Source organism: Ovis aries, chromosome 7 (genome assembly GCF_016772045.2).
Source record: "Ovis aries strain OAR_USU_Benz2616 breed Rambouillet chromosome 7, ARS-UI_Ramb_v3.0, whole genome shotgun sequence".
In the NCBI taxonomy this organism is placed as follows: domain Eukaryota; kingdom Metazoa; phylum Chordata; class Mammalia; order Artiodactyla; family Bovidae; genus Ovis; species Ovis aries.
This window is the reverse complement of record NC_056060.1, coordinates 52265190-52284164: the sequence shown is the minus strand read 5'-3', so window position 1 is coordinate 52284164 and position 18975 is coordinate 52265190. Positions and strand designations below refer to the sequence as shown.

Genomic DNA, 18975 nt, shown 5'->3' with positions numbered 1-18975 from the left:
CTGGTATGCCTTCCTAGTTCATTACGAGGGGAAATTTGACCCGTTGCATAGCTCCCTGCTGCCAAGGCTGTGCCATTTACTATCAGTGATGGCTTCCTCTTTACCAAGCAGGTAGTGAATGAACTAACTGTAAACCCCTATCTTATCTGTGTTTTTAGGCCATTCCTGGCACTAATTACGGCATGTTGGGCTTTCTGGGAAACACAGTGAATTGGAGTTTAGGCTGCAGGTTGTTTATTAGGGAGTGCCATTGTGATCGATACCTGTGGAAGGGAGGGAGGAGCTCTGGAGCTAAAATAGCCCATCAGAGTTTTCCCTATTGGGCCCAGAGGGCAAGGCCTTTATCAGTTCAGTTCAGTCGCTCAGTCGTGTCCGACTCTTTGCGACCCCATGAATTGCAGCACGCCAGGCCTCCCTGTCCATCACCAACTCCCGGAGTTCACTCAGACTCACATCCATCAAGTCAGTGATGCCATCCAGCCATCTCATCCTCTGTCGTCCCCTTCTCCTCCTGCCCCCAATCCCTCCCAGCATCAGAATCTTTTCCAATGAGTCAACTCTTCGCATGAGGTGGGCAAAGTACTGGAGTTTCAGCTTTAGCATCATTCCTTCCAAAGAAATCCCAGGGTTGTTCTCCTTCAGAATGGACTGGTTGGATCTCCTTGCAGTCCAAGGGACTCTCAAGAGTCTTCTCCAACACCACAGTTCAAACGCATCAATTCTTCGGCACTCAGCCTTTTTCACAGTCCAACTCTCACATCCATACATGACCACAGGAAAAACCATAGCCTTGACTAGACGGACCTTAGTCGGCAAAGTAATGTCTCTGCTTTTGAATATGCTACCTAGGTTGGTCATAACTTTTCTTCCAAGGAGTAAGCGTCTTTTAATTTCATGGCTGCAGTCACCATCTGCAGTGATTTTGGAGCCCCCCAAAATAAAGTCTGACACTGTTTCCACTGTTTCCCCATCTATTTCCCATGAAGTAATGGGACCAGATGCCATGATCTTCGTTTTCTGAATGTTGAGCTTTAAGCCAACTTTTTCACTCTCCTCTTTCACTTTCATCAAGAGGCTCTTTAGTTCCTCTTCCCTTTCTGCCATAAGGGTGGTGTCATCTGCATATCTGAGGTTATTGATATTTCTCCCGGCAATCTTGATTCCAGCTTGTATTTCTTCCAGTCCAGCATTTCTCATGATGTACTCTGCATATAAGTTAAATAAGCAGGGTGACAATGTACAGCCTTGATGTACTCCTTTTCCTATTTGAAACCAGTCTGTTGTTCCATGTCCAGTTCTAACTGTTGCTTCCTGACCTGCATACAGATTTCTCAAGAGGCAGGTCAGGTGGTCTGGTATTCCCATGTGTCTCAGAATTTTCCACAGTTTATTGTGATCCACACAGTCAAAGGCTTTGGCATAGTCAATAAAGCAGAAATAAATGTTTTTCTGGAACTCTCTTGCTTTTTCGATGATCCAGTGGATGTTGGCAATTTGATCTCTGGTTCCTCTGCCTTTTCTAAAACCAGCTTGAACTTCAGGAAGTTCACGGTTCACAAGGCCTTTATACTCCCCTGTTAATAAGTCATGGCTGTGAGCTGCCCTGGAAGGGGCATGACCATGGGCTAGGCACTATCTGTACCTGAAGCTGATAGCTGAAGACTGCCTGCTGACAGCGCTTCCAGCAGCTGAAGTTACAAGCTCTTTCCTGAGCGAGAATCTAGGTATCATATCCTGACCTTCACTGTGGGTGAGGCCATATCTGAAGAATTTTGGTGGAAGTCTCCTCCTTCGTAATATCATAGTATCAGCTCCATTGTCATTGTGTGTTATTGGGTACACAGCTTAACCATTCACTAACTGTATTCTTTGAGAACTCTTTGACTTTGATTAGCTGATATGAGATCCCACATAATATCTCCTTAGACCAAAGGACCCACTTTATGGCAAAGGAGATGAGACAACTTGTAGTTGAATATAGAATCCACTGGTTCTACTATATATAGCACAAACCAGGAGCTGTTATCCTGATAATGTGGTGGAATGGCTTTTTGAAGCTTTTGTTGAAGTGCTAGCTGGGAGGTGACTCCCAGGTGAGAAAGGGTTACTGTTCTTTAGAATATTGTATATATCTTAAAGTGATGATTATTGTATAGGGCTATGTCACAAGTTGTTAGAATGCATATGTTCAGGAACTAAGGGACAGAAATAATAGTATATTCCTGCTCAGCCATCCAAAAGACCCACTTGGAGAACTTCTCTTCCTATCTTTGCATCTTTAGAATCTGCGGGTTGGGAGTTCTGAATTTCCAGCAGATTGGGTCTTTCCACAACAACAACTAAACAACAACACGTTGTTTAGTCACTAAGCCATGTCCGACTCTTTTGTGACCCCATGGACTGTAGCCCACCAGTCTCCTCTGTCCATGGGATTTCTCAGATAAGAATACTGGAGTGGCCTGCTGTTTCCTTCCCCAGAGGATTTTCCCAACCCAGGGATCGAACCCATGTCTCCTGCATTGGCAGGCAGGTTCTTTTCCACTGAGTCACCAGGGGAGCCCACCAAAGAGCATAGAGTACCTCTAAACCTAAAGCTACAGCTGCTTCCTGGTCACTTCGTGATCCTTGTCCTTCTTCAACAGTTGGTAGGCAAAGAAAATAATTATCACAGTGGAAGAGGGTAATGCCTTTCATCATCACGAAGAGGTAGAACTTGATATCTAAAGGAGCAGGGAGAAATGGGTTTGCTTTTCAGGTGATCTGCCATGGCATCTCCAGAGAAGGGAATGGCACCCCACTTCAGTACTCTTGCCTGGAAAATCCCATGGATGAAGGAGCCTGGTGGGCTGCAGTCCATGGGGTTGCTAAGAGTCAGACACGACTGAGCGACTTCACTTTCACTTTTCACTTTCATGTATTGGAGAAGGAAGTGGCAACCCACTCCAGTATTCTTGCTTGGAGAATCCCAGGGACGGTGGAGCCTGGTGGGCTGCTGTCTGTGGGGTCGCACAGAATTGAACATGACTGAAGTGACTTAGCAGCAGCAGCAGCAGCCATGGCATCTCTTATTATTTTCCTGCCTGATTTAACTGTAAATAGATGAAAATAGCAACCATAGCCTGAGAATGACCTTAGCCCTGTTCACATTGAGGGTCTGTGTTACTACACCAGGCAAATCTGTATCAATGGAAACCTTTGCCAATGCAGAGGGAAATCTAGAATGAGTGGTAAAGTGAGGAGATTATGAGTATCTGACCTTGTGATCCAGTGCAGCAGCAGAGGGCTGTAGTCTCTCACAGTGACCTTTCTTTTGTAACTTTCCCCAGGGATTATAAGCACCAGAATGTAGGAGAAGCTGTGGCTGGATGGTGTGAACTCACCATGACAGCAGACTGAACCTGAGCAGTACCAGGTGTGGATGGCGTTCATTGCTACTGACCACCCATGCATTTGTGCTTTTCCAGGTTAGTGCATCTAGCCTTGAGCTGCTGCCAGTGTGGTTGATACTGCTCACAGCTGGACCCAACCCTGGAGAACTGCCTTGGGCCATTAGTTGCAGCCTCATCCAGTAACTCGTGGGAAGGAATCCCTCCTCTACGGTGGCCCAAAACCAGTGACTGACTGCTTTGGAGATAAAAAGCCTCTCTCAAGGTGGGTCAGGTCTCAGGTGCAGTCAGTGCTGTGTGCCTAGTCTGTGTCTTTGTGCAGTACTTTAGCTGAAACCATTTCTTTATATATGTATGTATCTTTATTTTTTTGTATGTAAATATTTATATACATATTTTTGGGGGAGGGGCTCCAAAATCACTGCAGATGGTGACTGCAGCCATGAAATTAAAAAACACTTTGATCCTTGGAAGAAAAGCTATGACCAATCTAGACAGCATATTAAAAAGCAGAGATATTACCTTGCCAACGAAGGTCCATCTAGACAAAGCTATGGTTTTTCCAGTAGTCATGTGTGGATGTGAGAGTTGGACTATAAAGAAAGCTAAGTGCCAGAGTTGATGCTTTTGAACTGTGGCGTTGGAGAACACTCTTGAGAGTCCCTTGGACTGCAAAGAGATCCAACCAGTCCATCCTAAAGAAAATCAGTACTGACTATTCATTGGAAGGACTGATGCTGAAGCTGAAGCTCCAGTACTTTGGCCACCTGATGCAAAGAGCTGACTCATTGAAAAAGACCTTGATACTGGGAAAGATTAAAGGCAGAAGGAGAAGAGGATGACAGAGGATGAGATGGTTGGATGGCATCAACGACTTGATGGACATGAGTTTGAGCAAGCTCTGGGAGTTGGTAATGGATAGGGAAGTCTGGTTTGCTGCAGTCCATGGGGTTTTCAAGAGTTGGGCACAACTGAGCAACTGAACTGATATATATATATATATATATATATATATATATATATATTTTAAATTTAATTCATTTGGTTGCTTCGGGTCTTAGATGTAGGGTGTGGAATCTTCAGTCTTTGTTGCGGCATGTGAGATCTTTAGTTGCAGCATGCAAACTCTTAGTTGCAGCATATGGGATCTAGTTCTTGGACTTGGGATAGAACCTGGGCTCCCTGCATTGGGAGCTTGGGGTCTTAGCCACTGGACCACCGGGGAAGTCCCCTGAAAGTATTTCTTTGCTTAGCATCTTTCCTTTTGCTACCATGCCCCCCTCATATCCTAATGGCTTTCTGCTGAGAACACTTCTTCAGCAAATCACATACACAAGAGTCCTTGCTCTGCTTCTAGGGATCCCAACTAATACGGTCTCCTCTTCTCTATCTCCAGAAAGAAAATTCCTGGGGAAGAATTCTTAATGGCCTGGTATGCTTTGGTATGAAATAGAGAATTAACCTTACCTGAAGAGAGGTCAGGGGCTTCCTGGGTGGTGCTAGTGGTAAAGAACCTGCCTGCCAGTGCAGGAGATGTAAGAGATGGGGGTTTGATCCCTGGGTCAGGAAGATCCCTTGGAGGAGGGCATGGTAGGCCACTCCAGTATTCTTGCCTGGAGAATCCCCATGGACAGAGGAGCCTGGTGGGCTACAGTCCATAGGGTCACAAAGAGTTGGACATGACTTAAATGACTTAGCATGCACACACACAAAGAGAGATCTGGCCTTTCCCCTCAACCGCAGGGAGGTGATCTTGGAATGTCCTGCCTGACAGAAGTGTTTTTGTCTGAGGGTTTTGGCCCACAAGTTAGCAATCTAAAAATGTGATTTTTCATGGGAACTTTGGGCTGCTTGATACCAGTTTTGTCTCCAGAAGGGACTGGAGATTAAAGATAACAGCCCATCCTCTTGAAATGGCTGAGGAATAAAGGTCAACCACATAGACAGTATATGATAGAGCCCCAAAGAAAACTAAATACCAAAGATTGGGGTAAGCATCCATGTCTGGACATGCATATTGTCGCACACCATAGCCATAAAGAGTTAACACCGTCCATGGCTCTGTGTGAAGAGGACAACCTGAAGCTCTGTATTTGGACCCATCCTGGACTCTGCCCTATGCATGTGTCTCTTCCCTTGGCTGATTTTAATCCCTGTATTAATCTGTAACTGTGAGTGTAGTAGCTTTCGGAGCATCCCGAGCCCCTCCAGTGAATTATAAAAACTGAGGGTGGTTAGGGGAATTCCCCACATTTGCAGCTGGTATCCTAAGGAGCAGCTGTCTTGTGTGGACGCTGTTCCTTCTAAGTGTTCAGTTGGCTAAACTCTCATATCTGGCTTGGATCTCATCTCCACCTCTGGAACCATCATTACTAGGGCTAAGTGAATGCCGCCCAGCAGTACATTTGATTGGAGTTGGGAGGGAGGGCAGTTGGCAGAGTGGACAAAGAGATATTTAGTTTTAGCAGCATTTTCTGGGATGTGGCATCTGCCCTGCCCAGATCAAAGTTGGCTTCTCTATTCAGATTATTGCTAACGCTGCTTCCTCTACTTTCTTCTCTTTCCTGCATCAGGGACAGACACTCCTCCTCCTTTCAGATGCCCAGGGTATGCTTTTATTGACACATCTAATACTATTTTGCTTGAAAATCAGTGATGTCTTAGTATTGAATCTTTGTTTATCTGATGCAAAGATATAACTCCTATACTATTTTTATCTCTGATATGAGTTTCTAAAGTGTTTTGTTACCTTGAAATTTCTGTGTAAATAGAGGTAGTATGGCATCCATAGGATTGTGTTTATAATTTTTAAAGATCTGTGGTAATTTTCTTATAAATGTTTATTATCCTAGTTCATAATATCACTTCATCCTTAGTTTCCCCTGTTACAGGTGTTAGTTGATGTTGGGAGCCAGGAGAAGGCTCCATGACTATTTCCCAAGGATATGAAAGAAATTTAATTTGGAATTTGACTACCAGCAGATTTTGAACACAAGTTCTCTTTCACTTAGGATTTAGTTTAGGAACTGGGGTAATCATCTGTAGACCAATTGAGAGAGTAAAAAGGTGAACACTAAGAAACCAAGACACAGATTGAGAAGAGTCAACATTATCGAAAGATTTCACTAAAATTCTGAATGAGAAAGGACTGGTTAGCATTAGAACATCACAGTAGCAAAGACTTGTATTTTATTTTCATTTTCCTATACATATATTAAACTAAGCTTAACTATATATGTATAAGTGAATTTTTTGCTTAACTGATAATAAATCTATATATTTTATTCCATAATATAAGCCTGTTTTTTTCCTCTGCTGCTTTACTGACAACAGACCCAGTTCAGCACCTTATTAGCTAAGTGTCTCGGGACCCTTTACTGTACGTCTTTGAGTTTTAGTTTCCTGTCTGTAAAATAGCAGTAAGTCTAAGTACCCTGTCAGCTCTTGGGAGCATTATAGATAATTTATGAAAAGCACTTAGGCCAGTAGAGGTGCTCAGTAAATGTAGTTATTACTATTAGCTCTCATAACATTTTGAGTTTAAAAAATAATCTCACCAAGTATTCTTAAAGAGACACCACTCTGGCATACTAATTGGATGTACCAGTTAATCAGAACCCTCTTTTGAATGTATCCAAGTACACACCATTCCTTTCAGGTTTCCATCCTCTCTGTATCATGGGTTACTTCTTGAGGATTGAGCTTTTATTGGCTTTTGCCTCTGCTGGCTCTGCTCTTTTGAAGGCACCAATACCCTCAACCTGACGTTCAGCTCCACCAGGTTCCTGACCATCTTGCAGCCATTGCTTTTATCTTTGTTTCTAACAGATAATTTTAAAAATCAGATTCAAACCAGAGTTGTTGGAATATGGGATTAGTCCTATTTCCTTAAGCCTGGATTTTGTGTGCCTGGGAAGAGCCCTGGCTTCTCATATGCCCTGGAGCCCAGGCTCTGCTAATTTCTCTGTGTTCTTCCAGTCCGTTTGACTGGATTTCTGCTTCCATTAACTATTCAGATCTCGAGTTCCCCTTTGGAACAGGAGCACTAAACCAAATCCATGTGATGAGACCCTCTGAGCCTACTCTTGAGGTGTGAATCCTGTGCTCTGTAAATCAAGGCTTAGTTCGTTTTCTCATCCCAAGACCCCAGACCACCACCTCTTCTGAGTTCATTATTTCTCATTTCTATACCCTTGCCCTCTGAAATGGACCAATTCTCACTGCCAGTGTGAGTCAGTGAGGAATTTGCTATTTGAACACTAGCTTGAATTCCTTATTGCCAAATTCAGACTTAAATTGAAGAAAGTAGGGAAAACCACTAGACCATTCAGATATGACCTAAATCAAATTCCTTATGATTACACAGTGGAACTGAGAAATAGATTTAAGGGACTAGAGCTGATAGAGTGCCTGATGAACTATGGACAGAGGTTCATGACGTTGTACAGGAGACAGGGATCAAGACCATCCCCATGGAAAAAAAAAATGCAAAGAAGCAAAATGGCTGTCTGAGGAGGCCTTACAATAGCTGTGAAAAAAAGAGAAGCGAAGAGCAAAGGAGAAAAGGAAAGATATAAGCATCTGAATGCAGAGTTCCAAAGAATAGCAAGGAGAGATAAGAAAGCCTTCCTCAGCAGTCAGTGCAAAGAAATAGAGGAAAAGAACAGAATGGGAAAGACTAGAGATCTCTTCAAGAAAATTAGAGATACCAAGGGGACATTTCATGCAAAGATGGGCTCGATAAAGGACAGAAATGGTATGGACCTAACAGAAGTAGAAGATATTAAGAAGAGGTGGCAAGAATACACAGAAGAACTGTACAAAAAAGAGCTTCAGGATCCGGATAATCATGATGGTGTGATCTCTCACACTCACCTAGAGCCAGACATCTTGGAGTGTGAAGTCAAGTGGGCCTTAGAAAGCATCACTATGAACAAAGCTAGTGGAGGTGATGGAATTCCAGTAGAGCTATTTCAAACCCTGAAAGATGATACTGTGAAAGTGCTGTACTCAATATGCCAGCAAATTTGGAAAAACTCAGCAGTGGCCACAGGACTGGAAGAGGTCAGTTTTCATTCCAATCCCAAAGAAAGGCAATGCCAAAGGATGCTCAAACTACCACACAATTGCACTCATCTCACACACTAGTAAAGTAATGCTCAAAATTCTCCAAGCCAGGCTTCAGCAATATGTGAACTGTGAACTTCCAGATGTTCAAGCTGGTTTTAGAAAAGGCAGAGGAACCAGAGATCAAATTGCCAATATCTGCTGGATCATTGGAAAAGCAAGAGAGTTCCAGAAAAACATGTATTTCTGGTTTATTGACTATGCCAAAGCCTTTGACTGTGTGGATCACAATAAACTGTGGAAAATTCTGAGAGAGATGGGAATACCAGACCACCTGACCTTCCTCTTGAGAAATCTGTATGCGGGTCAGGAAGCAATAGTTAGAACTGGACATAGAACAACAGACTGTTTTCAAATAGGAAAAGGAGTATGTCAAGGCTCTGTATTGTAACCCTGCTTATTTAACTTCTATGCAGAGTACACCATGAGAAATGCTGGGCTGGAAGAAGCACAGCTGGAATCAAGATTGCAGGGAGAAATATCAATAACCTCAGATATGCAGATGGTACCACCCTTATGGCAAAAAGTGAAGAGGAACTCAAAAGCCTCTTGATGAAAGTGAAGACGGAGAGTGAAAAAGTTGGCTTAAAGCTCAACATTCAGAAAACTAACATCATGGCATCTGGTCCCATCACTTCATGGCAAATAGAGGTGGAAACAGTGTCAAACTTTATTTTTAGGGGCTCCAAAATTACTGCAGTTGGTGATTGCAGCCATGAAATTAAAAGACGCTTACTCCTTGGAAGGAAAGTCATGACCAACCTAGATAGCATATTGAAAAGCAGAGACATTACTTTGCTCACAAAGGTCTGTCTAGTTAAGGCTATGGTTTTTCCAGTGGTCATGTATGGATGTGAGAGTTGGACTATAAAGAAAGCTGAGTGCCAAAGAATTTATGCTTTTGAACTGTGGTGTTGGAGAAGACTCTTGAGAGTCCCTTGGACTGCAAGGAGATCCAACCAGTCCATCCTAAAGGAGATCAGTCCTGGGTGTTCATTGGAAAGACTGATGCTAAAGCTGAAACTCCAGTACTTTGCCCACCTCATGCGAAGAGTTGACTCATTGGAAAAGACTCTGATGCTGGGAGGGATTGGGGGCAGGAGGAGAAGGGGACAACAGAGGATGAGATGGCTGGATCGCATCACCGACTCGATGGACATGAGTTTGGGTGAACTCCGGGAGTTGGTGATGGACTGGGAGGCCTGCTGCAATCCATGGGGTCACAAAGAGTTGGACATGACTGAGTGACTGAACTGAACTGAACTGAACTTGCAGCCCCATGACCCAACCTATACGTAGATCTGTTCCTCCTATTGCCTCCTGGAATCATACCCCAGTGTACCTCAGGGTCAAACTCATACAAGCATCAGGATTGATAAATGCACTCAGGTATTATATCTTTTATAAATTCACATAAATTACATTCTATATAGAGCTTTGTAGAGCTGCCTGCTATCTACTGTATTACATGTGTTCTTTTAAAATCTTCCAATTATCTAATTTTGTGACAGTCATTCTAGTTTGTTACTGAGTTGCAAATTCCATTTTGTTTTAGAGCCCTAGGAAAATTGCACATGTTGTTTTAATTAGTGTCAATTTGGTTGTCAGATTTTCAAGATGAAGCCTTTGTGTTAAAGGATTATTTAAAGCTAGGGCATTGAAATAATTGGGGATTTTTCAAGAATCACTGTTTATGACCCAATTTTAAAGTTATTTTAAATGGTAACTTTAAAAAGAATTATTAGCAAGTCTCTGTCTCTTTGGTCTACAGTATCTCAAAGTTATATAAAAAACTAATTGCTAGGCAAAAATATCAGTTTTCACTGTGTAAAATACAACATCAACTCACTTGTCTGCATTGGGAGAAGCAGAGGTTGAGTAATCCAAAAAGAATTTATATTTGTCTTTTGGATGCTTTTGTCCTTAAATCTGAATATGAGTGAGTCTGATGTCTAGGGAATTCATGTCAAAATAATGAAGCTGTATTATAAAGATCTCAAATAGGTAAGTTGATGTGTTCAATTTTTTTTTTTTTTTAGTTGCTTTCCCAGGTTGAAAGAAGCAAGTTAAGCTGAGCTATATTCCTCGTTGGAAGATTAGAATATTGAACACAGATGTTAAATCATGGGTCTGGGAAGAATTCTGTAGCAGATTAGAAGCTGCTGAAGTAGGGATTTTTAGATCTCTATTGGGTTACAAATTTAGATCCCTATTGGGAAACAACGACGAAAAAAGAAGATGGATTATGCCATAGAAAGAAAAATTAGAGAAAATACACAGAAATTCTGCAAATAGAACAGGGATGATGTCTTGCCCAATATTATTTTGGCTTAGAATATACATACCAAATTCTGCTTATTGCACATCAAGGACATAGAGATAAATTGGAGAAGAAAGTGAAATAATGAACTAATGAAATAAAAACTTTGAAGATTAGGGCATTTCTTACGTCTAGTATGTGAGAAATGCACGTATACACAATATTTTTTAAAAATGCTCTTTTGTATCATTTGAATAGATTTTTTTAACCATATTTATCTTTCACTACCCAACAATAAACTTGAAAATAGACACCTTGAATTTGAAAATGTATAGAATTTGACAGTAACAGCAAATGTTTCTCCTAATGGTAAGTACTTAACACTCTACCTAGTGAGTTTAGGTTACCACAGAATTTCTAAACTAAAAGAATACTTTGTTTATACTTTTCCAACTAGACAGTACATGCCTTAAGGCATTACTCTATCATAGATCTTTATACCCATCACAGGCTCTAGGGAAACACCTTGCACATAGTAGGTGTTTCTTTTTGCATGAGTGAAGGCATGAATACGGAATGCATGAGTATCTCTGGTTAAGTCTGGATGCCCCAAATAACAAGAACACAGTAAATTGATCGTTTCAGCAATTTTACTGCCCTACCAGATTGCCTCTGCCATGTTAATTGTGTGATCTGCAAGAACAGTTTTAGCTATTGTAATTTACTTCATTTATATTCTAGTGAAGTGAAGTCGCTCAGTCATGTCCGACTCTTTGTGACCCCATGGACTGTAGCCTACCAAGCTCCTCTGTCCATGGGATTTTCCAGGCAATAGTCCTGGAGTGGATTGCCATTTCCTTCTCCAGGGGATCTTCCCGACCCAGGGATCAAACCCAGGTCGCCCGCGTTGTAGACAGACGCTTTACCATCTGAGCCACCAGGGAAGTCCTATTTATATTCTAACTTGTTTACGAAAAAGTATTTAGACTGCACCAGAATTGCTTTATTGACCATACCACTTGTTTAATTGGATTTTTTTTTAAGATCCTAACCATTGCAACACGCTGTGCCATGTATGTTCAGTTTTCCTTTCATAGTGGTTCATGGTTTGGTAACACTTTCTTTGCCTCAGCAGATGTACTACTCTCATTTAACTATGCCATGCCATCTTTGTTGTAAATATATACAACAGAAATATGTACATGTATATATATGTGTATGTATAGGGCTTCCCAGGTGGCGCTAGTGGTAAAGAATCTGTCTGCTGTTATAGGAGACGTGTGAGATGTGGGTTTGATCCCTGGGTTGAGAAGATCCCCTGGGGAAGGAAATGGAAACCCACTGCAGTATTCTTGACTGGAAATTTCCATGGGCAGAGGAGCCTGGCAGGTTACAGTCCATGGGTCGCAAAGAGTCAAACACGATTGAGCACACACACACACATACATATATGACACAGGAGATAGTCCTTTACATTTCTAACTGTATTTATTTTAACATCGTTAGAAGGGAACACTTCATGCCAAGAGGGACACAGTAAAGGACAGATATGATATGGACCTAACAGAAGCAGAAGGTATTAAGAAGAGGTGGAAAGAATACACAGAACTGTATAAAAAATGCGTTAATGTCTTGGATAGCCATGATTGTGTGATCACTCACCTAGAGCCATACATCCTGGAGTGTGAAGTCAAGTGGGCCTAATGAAGCATTGCTATGAACAAAGCTAGTGGAGGTGATGGAATTCCAGCTGAACTATTTCAAATCCTAAACGATGATGCTATGAAAGTGCTGCACTCGATATGCCAGCAAATTTGGAAAACTCAGCAGTAGCCGCAGAACTGGAAAAGGTCAGTTTTCATTCCAGTCTCAGAGAGTGGCAAGGCCAATGAATGTTCAAACTACCATACAGTTGTGCTCATTTCACATGCTAGTGAGGTTATGCTCAAAGTCCTTTAACCTAGTTAGGCTTCAGCATTACATGAATTGAGAACTTCCAGAAGTACCAGCTGGATTTAGAAAAGGCAAGGGAACCTGAGATCAAATTGCCAACATCTGCTGGATCATAGAAAAGGCAAGGGAATTCGAAAAAGAAAAACATCTACTTCTGCTTCGTGGACTACACTAAAGCCTTTGACTGTGTGAATCACCATAAACTGTGAAAAATTCTTAAAGAGATGCAAATTCCAGACAACTTTACCTGACTCCTGAGAAACCTGTATGCAGGTCAAGAAGCAACAGTTAGAACCTGACATGAAACAATGAACTAGTTCAAAATTGGGAAAGGAGTACGTCAAGGCTGTATATTGTCACCTGCTTATTTAACTTAAATATGCAGAGTACTTCACATGAAATGCTGGGCTGGATGAAGCTCAAGCTGGAATCAAGTTTTCTGGGAGAAACATCAGTAACATCAGGTATGCAGATGACACCACCCTGATAGCAGAAAGCAAAGAGGAACTAAAGACCCTCTTGAGGAAGGTGAAAGAAGAGAGTGAAAAACCTGCCTTAAAACTCAGCATTCAAAAAACTAAGATCATGGCATCCAGTCCCATCAGTTTATATCAGGCAGATGAGGAATAAATGGAAACAGTGACAGACTTGTTCACTGTGGATGGTGACTGCAGCTATGAAATTAAAAGACTTTTGCTCCTTGGAAGAAAAGCTATGACAAACCTAGACAGCATATTAAAAAGCAGAGACATTACTTTGCTGACTAAGGTCTGTATAGTCAAAGTTATGATTTTTTCAGTGGTCATGTACAGATGTGAGAGCTGGACTGTAAAGAAGGCTGAGCACCAAAGAAGTGCTTTCAAATTGTGCTGGAGAAGACTCTTGAGAGTTCCTTGGACTGCAAGGAGATCAAACGAGTCAATCCTAAAGAAAATCAACCTTGAATATTCATTGGAAGGACTGATGCTGAAGCTCCAATACTTTGGCCACCTGATACATAGAGCTGACTCATGGGAAAAGACCTTGATGCTGGAAAAGATTGAGGGCAGGAGGAAAAGGGGGAGACAGAGGATGAGACGGTTGGATGACATCATTGACTCAATGAACATGAGTTTGATCAGACTCTAGGAAATAGTGAAGGACAGGGAAGCCTGGCGTGCTGCAATTCATGGGTTGCAGAGAATGGCACATGACTAAGCAACTGAATAATTTATTTTAATAACGAGAATTGATTTACTGGCATGTAGCTAGCTAGGCATTTAAGAAATGACTTTTTTCTTTGGTTTCTTAGCAATCACATTGATGACCTTTCAGGAAAGTTAATATTTAGCAATAATAACTAACATTCATCTTCCCAGCACTATGCTTGGCTCTTTAAATACCTTATTTCTTTATTTTAAAATTTTAATATATGCACATGTTATTTTATATACACTCATAAATATATACATATATTTACAAATATACATATATTTATAAGTGTATGTATAAGTATATACATACATTTATAATTATATAAACATATAAATGTATAAATATATACATCTCCCACTCTTCCACAGTGGGAAGAGCCTGAGAGTCTGGGTGCTTCCCCTTCACTTCAGGATGAGAAAGAGGAACTTAGAGAAACCACTGAAAGGGCTTAATATGCATTCCTGCAGTTTGGGGGACACAGAAGACCGGTGTCAGAATTATATTTGAAAAGTCTAAAAAAATGAGGGCTTAAGAGGAAGTGGTCAATGGCTATAGTTGAGAAGTCAATGCCCTTTAGAGTCTGTCACAACAAGAGTTGTAACCTTTTCCATGGACCAGATCTGGATGGATAACGTGACAGAGAGTCAGCTTGGGGTTGTCTTAGTTCCTGCCCTGGAGGAAATCTCAGTAAAAGGAGGCCAAAAGTAAACCAGCTGAACCCTTAGGGTGTGGAATGAAAAACAAATGGCTAGCTGGAGTAGAGATGGATTTGAGATATGCAGCAGGGGTGGTGGTGGTGATAGAGTTTGCAAAATAACCCAAACATCATCTAGGAGAGAAAGAGCCAGATGTAAACAACGGACAAGTCTAAAAGGAGCCAACCACAGTCTGCACCATCATCAGTTAAGTAAGAATTTTCTTGCTCTGCTTTCCTCTCCTCTCCCTCTGCACTCTAGCCTTGGAGAATAATAAAACTGTGGGAGGAGAAGCGTGATGAAAAGGAAGAGAAGTGAATCACATTCCCTTTCTGACTTCTGGCTTCCCTGATTGCAAGCTGCCCTGGATATAGCCAGTCTGAGCTAGATACAGGGAGAAGTCTAAAATATAATTGAAGTTTATAATTTTGTTTATTACATGGGAATATAATTTTTGTTTGCTTATATATTCATTTTATCATTCCTTAAGTTGAGATATAATTGATGTATAATACTAGTTTCAGGTGTACAATGTAATGATTTGATAGATGTAGTTATTGCAAAATGATCACCATAATAAGTCTAATTAACATCCATCATTCAGTTCAGTTCAGTCACTCAATTGTGTCCAACTGTTTGTGACCCCGTGAATCACAGCACTCCAGGCCTCCCTGTCCATCACCAACTCCTGGAGTTCACTAAAACTCATGTCCATCGAGTCGATGATGCCACCCAGCCATCTCATCCTCTGTCGTCCCCTTCACCTCCTGCCCCCGATCCCTCCCAACATCAGGGTCTTTTCCAATGAGTCAGCTCTTCACATGAGGTGGCCAAAATATTGGAGTTTCAGCTTCAGCATCAGTCCCTCCAATGAACACCCAGGACTGATCTCCTTCAGAATGGACTGATCGGATCTCCTTGCAGTCCAAGGGACTCTCAAGAGTCTTCTCCAACACCACAGTTCAAAAGCATCAATTCTTTGGCTCTCAGCTTTCTTCACAGTCCAACTCTCACATCCATACATGACCGCTGGAAAAACCATAGCCTTGATTAGATGGACCTTTGTTGGCAAAGTAATATCTCTGCTTTTTAATATGCTCTCTAGGTTGGTCATAACTTTCCTTCCAAGGAGTAAACGTCTTTTAATTTCATGGCTGCAATCACCATCTGCAGTGAACAGTTACAAATATTTTTCTTGTGATAAGAACTTTAAAGATTTACTGTCTTACAAATTTCAAACATAACAAGACAGTATTACTAACTGTAGTCACCATGCCAAACTGCATCCCCAAGAGTGCCACTCTGTTTTTATTCAAAGTGATAGATCTTCTGTCAACAAGTTTCTTGTTATCAGTAAGGAAAATAATCTCTAAGCAATATACCACATTGCTTCAATCACTTCAGTACTTTTCCTTCAAATTAAACATCTGCCTTAAAAGAAAAGTCACTTTTTGACCTTTCCTTCTTTATCCTCCATTGAAGGGAATATATTTTGTTTAGTTAGAAATATTAATTGTATACTAACTTTTAAATTTAGTATCCAGGTGTCTTTGGTATGAAGTTATGCAGAAAATGTAGATTTGTTTAAAGATCATAAACCGTTTTTTAAAATTTAAATTCATAAGCCATTTATTTATTTATTTTTTGTTACACTTCTCTCCTCTTCCAAGCTGTCTATCTTGGGCCTACATTTTATAATCAGAAAAATAAGTAATTAAAATTTTTTTCACCTTGCGTCTTCCTCAAGCTATCTTATCTATCCCTTTCTTTGGTGCTAAACTTGAAAAAGGAGCCCACACACATTACCACTTTCACTGTTTCACTGCTCACTTGTTCTAATCCTAGCTCTGGTTCACCTCTCTAATGAAACTGCTTTTTGAAGGTCACTCTTGTCCAGTCATGAGATTCAAAGGTATTCTCTTACACTATATTTTTCTGGGTCATGTTTGTGACAGTGCTTAATGCAGTGCCCATTAACCAGTCAATTCTTAATACATTTTAATTCTTTTCCCACAAGATTTGTCTAATGTTATTGATTAAATGATTAAATATAAAGTATTCTTTATGTGTGTAAAAGATTGAGTCAAATGAAAATTTATGCAGTCCTGGTTTTACTGTTGCTAATATAGAACAATGCATTTCAATAGTGTTTTTTTTTTTTCACTCATATCCAGAGCATGGGGCCCAATAGTTTAGAAATTCAACTCTGATTTGTTATAATTCATCTCCATTCTGAGTAATATAATTATTTAGCTGAAATATAAAATAAATAAGTTCTGGGAGTGTAGTGTACAGCACAATGACTATAGTTAATAAAATTATTTGTTTGAAAGTTTCTAAGAGAGTAGATAATAAAAGTTCTCATCACAAGAAAAAAAATGTATATGAGGTGATGGATGTTAACTAAACCTATTGGGGTGACCATTTTGCAGTATATACATATATCATTATTTGTTATACACTTGAAACAAAAACAATGTTATATGTCAAGTATATCTCAATAAAACAGGAAAAATGATCTAGTTTCCTGGCAGGGAAAAAACCTCGGTCATCTATGACTATAAGCAGTGAGATACCAGCCTTCTCTAGAAGAAATCAAGCGTGTTTGTTTTCTATATCTGTTACTGTATTTCTGTTTTGTAAACAAGTTCATTTGTACCATTTCTTTAGATTACACATATAAAGTGATACTATATGATATTTGTCTTTGTTTAACTTACTTCACTTTGTATGACAATCTCTAGGACCATCCATGTTGCTGCAAATGGCATTATTTTATCCTTTTGTATGGCTGAGGAATATTGCATATATGGTATATATGGGGGAAGGGATATATTGGAAGATTGGTATTGACATGCACAATCACAACACACACACACACACACACACACACATATATATATATAATAGATAACTAATAAGGACCTGGACTTCCCAGGTGGTGCTGGTGGTAAAGAACCTGCCTGCCAATGCAGGAGCTGCAGGTTCAATCCCAGAGTCAGGAAGATCCCTTGGAGAAGGTATGGCAACCCACTCCAGTATTCTTGTCTGAAGAATCTTGTGGACAGAGGAGCCTGGAGGGCTATAGTCCATAGGGTTGCAAAAGGATGGACATGACTGAAGCGACTTTGCAAGCAATGGGGAAAAAAATCTAAAAAAAGAGAGATATATGTATACGTATAACTGCCTATCTTTGGTTCCCCATTCTTTATCACAGCTCCTGTCCCAGTCCAGCTACTTGGACAGCTGTTTCCAATTTCCCTTAGTGGCAACACCTAGTCCATCCCACCTGACCACTGCCAATGCTGAAGGGGATAAAAGTTGTTAAACCCTGGGCAGGACATAGCCTCAGATCCGTTATCTAAATTTGGGCTAATGGGAAAACCAACCAATCAACATTTGTTTAATGCCCACTGTATGCCAGACTTTTAAAAAAAATGTTTTATTCATATATAAATTTACCCTTTTAAAATGTATAATTCAGTGGCTTTTAGTATATTTGTAAAGTTGTGCAGTCATCCCCATTCTCTAATTTTAGGACATTTTCATCACCCCAAAAAGAAACCTTGTACTTATTAGCATATACTCCTGTCTCCATTCCTCCAGCCACAGAAAACTACTTTATATTGTATCTCTATGGATTTGCCTATTTTGAACACTTGGCATAAATGGAATAATGTATAGACTTTTATGTCTGGCTTTTAAATTATTTATATTTATTTATTTTTAATTAATTAATTTTACTTTGCAATATTGTATTGGTTTTGCCATACATTGACTTGAATCCGCCATGAGTGTACATGTGTTCCCCATCCTGAACCCCCCTCCCACCTCCCTCCCCATCCCATCCCTCTGGGTCATCCCAGTGCACCAGCCCCGAGCACCCTGTGTCATGCATTGAACCTGGACTGGTGATTCATTTCACATATGATATTTTACATGTTTTAATGCCACTCTTCCATATCATCCCGCCCTTGCCCTCTCCCACAGAGTCCAAAAGACTGTTCTATACATCTGTGTCTCTTTTACTATCTTGCATACAGGGTTATTGTTACAATCTTTCTAAATTCCATATATATATATGCATTAGTATACTGTATTGGTGTTTTTCTTTCTGGCTTCACTCTGTATAATCGGCTCCAGTTTCATCCACCTCATTAGAACTGATTCAAATGTATTCTTTTTAATGGCTGATTAATATTCCATTGTGTATATGTACCACAGCTTTCTTATCCATTCATCTGCTGATGGACATCTAGGTTGTTTCCATGTCCTGGCTATTATAAACAGTGCTGCTGTGAACATTGGGGTACACGTGTCTCTTTCTATTCTGGTTTCCTTGGTGTGTATGCCCAACAGT

The 18975-nt window shown here is 40.6% G+C and overlaps 1 protein-coding gene across 1 annotated transcript in view; it reads left to right on the top strand.

Annotated features, from left to right (window-relative positions):
• The window catches only part of TEX9 (testis expressed 9), a 251995-nt gene that overhangs the window by 68088 nt on the left and 164932 nt on the right, over positions 1-18975 (top strand). Inside the window, exon 2 of the mRNA XM_060417893.1 lies at positions 3465-3651. The gene's annotated coding sequence lies outside the window, so the exon portion shown is untranslated. The remainder of the gene's footprint in view (positions 1-3464; positions 3652-18975) is intronic.